Source organism: Pteropus vampyrus, unplaced genomic scaffold, assembly GCF_000151845.1.
Source record: "Pteropus vampyrus isolate Shadow unplaced genomic scaffold, Pvam_2.0 Scaffold145, whole genome shotgun sequence".
NCBI classification, from domain to species: domain Eukaryota; kingdom Metazoa; phylum Chordata; class Mammalia; order Chiroptera; family Pteropodidae; genus Pteropus; species Pteropus vampyrus.
The window spans coordinates 607,052-611,994 of record NW_011888926.1 but is presented as its reverse complement, the minus strand read 5'-3'; the positions used below and the strand labels follow the sequence as shown (position 1 = coordinate 611,994).

The 4,943-nt window shown below is 56.3% G+C and overlaps 1 protein-coding gene across 2 annotated transcripts in view; it reads left to right on the top strand.

Annotated features, from left to right (window-relative positions):
• Nucleotides 1-1,492: 1,492 nt before the first annotated feature.
• Nucleotides 1,493-4,943, top strand: part of BIK (BCL2 interacting killer) — a 16,821-nt gene continuing 13,370 nt past the window's right edge. The window contains exon 1 of one of the 2 annotated variants that reach the window (XM_023535905.1): nucleotides 1,493-1,620. The gene's annotated coding sequence lies outside the window, so the exon portion shown is untranslated. Of the gene's footprint in view, nucleotides 1,625-4,943 lie in introns of both variants that reach the window. The other variant, XM_023535904.1, reaches the window with a different exon arrangement.

Sequence of the window (4,943 nt, the reverse complement as noted above, 5' to 3'; positions counted from 1 at the left end):
TAAGGCACCCTGCGGCTATTAGCAAGGGGTCAGGGTGATCTAAGAGATGATGTGACTTGGGGGGCCCCTTAAAGAAAGGATTACATCGGAAAGAGCCAGAAGAGCACCCAAGGTGGGAGGGGACTTGAAGCTTAAATTCTACAGAGTTTACTAAACGTTTTAGGATTATCTCTTCTGACCCTGCCTGCAGCCCAGCCAGGGCAAGGGGGTTGGGGGTGGGGGTGGTGCTGTCATGCCATTTTACAGAGGAGAATACCCAGGGAAAAGTGGGTAACACTGTCATCACTCCACAGGTGGGAGGAAGGCACAGGGTAGCTCCAACAGGTAGCAAAATGGCAGGGCTGGGGGAGGGGAGCCCCCTGGACCCCTGCTGCTCCCCTGCAGGACTGGGGTAAACAAGCCTTGTTGTTGAGTTCCTGAGACAATGGATACTTTGTAATTCCAGCATGCCTCCTCCTCCCCCAAAACAGACCCTACCCGCCCCTCCTTAACCAGCCCTAGGGCTGGGTCAAACTCCACCTAGAACCTTTCTGATTTCTCTCTCTGGGAAATTTAGGGTCAAGGTTCTGCCCCCCATTCTCCCCCAGGGCCCAGGAGCTGCGGGGTAGGGCAGGTAGGCCCCACTATTGGAAGCAGGGGAGTGAGTGGTGGAGCCGGAAGGGTGAGGAGGTGGAGTGTGAGGAGGGGGGCCAGAAGACCCAGGCTTGGGTAGGATGCTGCTGATGCTGTTTCTAACAAAGTGTGAGTCTCAGTTTTCACATTTGTGAAATAGGCTTCAGGATGCCTAACTGCCAGGGCCTGGGGGAGAGGAGAGGGGGTGTATTATTTAACGAGTACAGGGTTGGTTTGTTTGTTTTTACAAGATGGAACATTCTGGAGGTGGATAGTGGTGATGGTTGCTCAGCATTATGAATGTATTTAATGCCACTGAACAATACACTTAAAATGATCAAGATGGTAAATTTCATGTGATGTGTATTCTACGACAAGAAAAAAATCGAAAAGACAAAACAAAACCTAACTCCGGAAGCTGCCAGCACCAAGAGCACCGAGCACAAGTATTGGAGCACCTGAATTCACGCTATTATTGAGCGAGTCATTTCCTCCCCTCTGAGCCTCAGTTTCCTCATTGGTAAAATGGGCTTGAAAAAAGCACCAAGCCCTTAGGACTGCTTTGAGGGCGAGGGAGGTAGTCCACATAAAGATCCCGGATTATAAACCTCAATTCGGCCTGTGGATTCATCCACACGTATTCCTAGGTGTGCGCACGCCCGTGCTGGGAAAACACGGCGCGCGACAAGACAAGCTTTCAAGTAGCAGGAGGCAGAGAGAAGTAAACAAGTACACAAATTACACTTGTAGCAGTTCTCGTTGCAATTCGTACCTGGAGTCCGGGATTCCTGGTGCCGGGGCGGGAAGGGCGGCCCGGGGGCGGGCCGGGGCGGGGCCGGCAGTTTATATGGTCGCGCGCGGGCTGCCAGCGGCACACAATACGCCTCCTGGCTGGAGCGCCCCGGGCACCGTCATCATCGGTCCCGCCGCCGCCGCCGCCACCACCATCGCCACCGCCGCCACCGCCACCATCGCCACCGCCGCCACCGCCACCGCCACCACTGTGAGGTGAGTCCGAGTCCCGCCGGGGCCCTCACCCCGCTGTCGCCCGCCCCCTCCGCCCAGCCTGAGTCCGGCAGGTAAGCGCCCAGGGTGCCGGCCTGGGTGCCGAGCGGCTGGGACGTTGGGGACCCGTGGCCTGGTTTTTCTGTCCCTGGTAGCTGTCGGGTGTGTCGCTTGCGGGCGGTGTCTCGGGACCCTGGCTCCGAAACGGCCTCTTTCTGGAGTGGGCTCCACGTCCCCGCGGGCGGGGGCGCCAGTCGCGGCCCAGCTGGCCTCAGTCTCCGCATCTGTTCGATGGGGCGGCCCGTCTGCGCCCCGCCGGGAGGGCCGGGTGCCCGGCAGCCCCGCTCCGCCCTCCTGCGCGACTTCTGGGGGCCGGGCTCTCACCTCCTAGGGGGCCGTGCGCACCCGGCCGGGGCGCGAGACTGTCATCCGCGGGCCGGGTGTCCACTAAAAGACGAGAAGATGGCGTCGGGCACTGTCCCAGCCGGGACCGAGTGGCCGCGCACCTGCGGAGGGCCGGAGACAGGCTTCGTTACGGCACGCGGGGGAAGTCCGAAGCAGGAACTTGGGCGAGCAGGGCGCGGCCACCACCCCACCTGCCCGCGCGACCTGCACAGGTGCGCTCTGCACAGGTGCGCCCGCGGGCAGCGGCGCGCGAACCGGCCGGGGCCCCGCGGCCTGGTCTTGGGAACCGGGAGGCGGCCGGCCCGCTCTCGGCGCTTGGGCGGCCGCAGGGCACGTTCCATCTGGTGACCGTCAGGGGTCCCGCCGCCTGCTCCTTTGGGCCCATACAAGCTCTTGGGGGAGATCAGGGCTCAGGGTCTCGCGATGCATTCAGGCCTCCTGGGTGCGAATCGCTTTGTAAGCCGTTCATTGTTACTGTAATTTTTGCTAGAATGAGCCACCCCGGGGGGGCGGGACGTTGTTGTTGTGTTTTGAGCTCTTGTTGTTGTTGCTGCTGTTGTAACATTTTCGAGCACCTGCTGCTTCTGGGCTCTTGAAACGGTTTCTTCGGTTGCTTCGCCCCAGCTCCCCAGGAGCGGGGAAGGTTCTCAGCCCATCTTTCCCCCATTAGGCAGGGGACAGACTGTTGAGCTCTGTGCTGGTGGGTTTCCCAGGACGGGACTCATTTTACAGGTGGAGAAACTATGACTCAAGTTGCAAGAGGCAGCTTGACTGCTGTCTCGTAGAAGTCCAGAGCCATGTTGTGGAAGCCAAGCCAAAACCCTCCCCTGGGACACTTTGTAGTACAGCTCTGAGCCTCAGTTTGCTCATTCTTTAAAATGGGTCCATGAGGTATCCCACCAGGTGTAGAGATCACCCACCCAAGTGTTAGCAGCTTCCCTGGAGTTAATGCTTGACTTTGTTTCTACTTATTTTGGGCATGCCTTATGAAGAAATTCTTAGGACTAGCACATTTTTGTACTCATTGGCACTGTTCTGCACGTGTCCTCAGACCTGTCTGAGGCAGTGGCTGGGCCTGGGTCCCCGTGTTGATACCCGGCTGCTGTGTGGTGTTACTCTTCCCTGCCTTCTCATTTCTTTTCCACTTTTCTCTTCTTACCAGGATTTGGGGATTTCCCACCATCATCTGAATCGCAAGGTCACAGGGGAGTGTCACTGAATGATTTAGCTGTGGCTTTTCCAACCTTACCAACATAAGGTTGAGCAAGTTTATTTTTGCTTTTGGTTTAAAATGTCTGAAGTGACCTGGGGGAGACTGGCTTCCAAGCTGTCGTTTCAGCCAGTGGCTCAGAATGTCCCCCTGAGCAAGGGAACATATTTAGTCAATCTTCTAAGTTGACCATTAGTTGATCTTTTTTTTTTTTTCTTTTTGGTGAGAAAGATCTTAGTGGGAATATTAATCCAAGCAGCCAGGATCCTGTGCCACCTTCCATGGGCTGGTGTGAGACCTAAAACAAATGGAGTATGCTGAGCATGGTCCCTGTGGGTGTCACACTCATCCTAATTTGCCATTTCAGCTCAATTGCCACCTTTTCTGAGAAGTGCGTTTAAAGGTGCAGTCCTCCCACACCCACCAGCTCCTCTGTCTTAGGACCTTATTTTACTGTCTTCAGGACACTAAAGACAATGTAAAATGGCCCGCTTTGGCTCACTTGGTGTGTCTTATGCTAGCCTGCAGCTCTGTGGGAACGGGAGCTCAAAATTCATAGTTACAGTCTGGGCACGCGGAGGAGAAGCCAGATCGAAGGCTGTAGCACGTCATTGTCCATGTTAGTGCTTAGTAGGTGTAACAGGCGGGTTTGCTGAGGTGCAGGGGAACCAGAGGGCAGTGTTAGCCCATTTTGCCATCTCTCGTCATCTCTAATAAACAGAAGGGGTTTTGGGGAAGGGCTCTGTCTAGCCGGGTGTCGACGCTGTGACCTCAGAGGCATTTTTCCCTCTCCCTGGAAAGCATCCTGTTTGTAGTGAAGCTATTAAGTGTGTAGACAATTAATGGCTTCTTGCTTCCCCTACCGCGGACACAGTGGATCCCACGAGAGTCCAGCTGTTTTTCTCTCTGCTCAGAACAATTCCAAGAGGTTTCAAGGAAGTCCCCGGCACGCTCTGGTTTTGTTGTTGGCTGCCACCAGGAAGCCTGCAGCGGGTCCAGGGTGGACGTGTGCAGCCGCCCCCTCATCTCTTTGTCCTGCCTCGGTGGGTTGGGAAGAAATAACTGAACGTAGGCAGATAAGGCCAGGGCCTGCCTTCCTCGTTGGCCCACAGGCAGGAGCAAGGCCAGGCCTGGTGGCCAGGGCACTGGGCGGGCTTGGGGAGGGCAGCTGATTTTCCTAGTGTCAATATTAGGATGTGACAACACAAAACACCCACTGGGCCTTGCTGGGCACTGCATGGTAAACCTGTTTTTCTGGAGGTGGGAGGAGACACGCGGTCACCCAGATTCAGAGGAAATGCAAGCTCTAGAGTGAAAAGCCCACCTGGCTGTTTGTGGGTGCTCACTGTGCTTTGGAGATTTTAGGTTGAGAGTTCTTGATTTTGTTTTCTTTTCCCAAGAGAAATGATCTGTGTGTTTCTGTGGCTTGGAGCTCAGAAGAGGCTCTGCGAAGTGAGGGCAGTGTCTGTGGACTCACCACGTACAGACGATGTGGCAGGGACACCCAGGTCTGACCCTGGGTGCTGGGCATGGGTGTGGCGCTCTCCGGAGCTCCTGACTCACTGGACGTGGCTTCCCATTAGCGAGCACCTGCTGTAGAGCGTGCGTGCACGGTGCCTCCTTCCCGCAACTCCACTCCCTGCCGGGCTCTCACGCCTGTCCTTCACGGAAAGTGAGGGTGTGTCCAGTCCAGGGTCCCCCAGCCAGGACT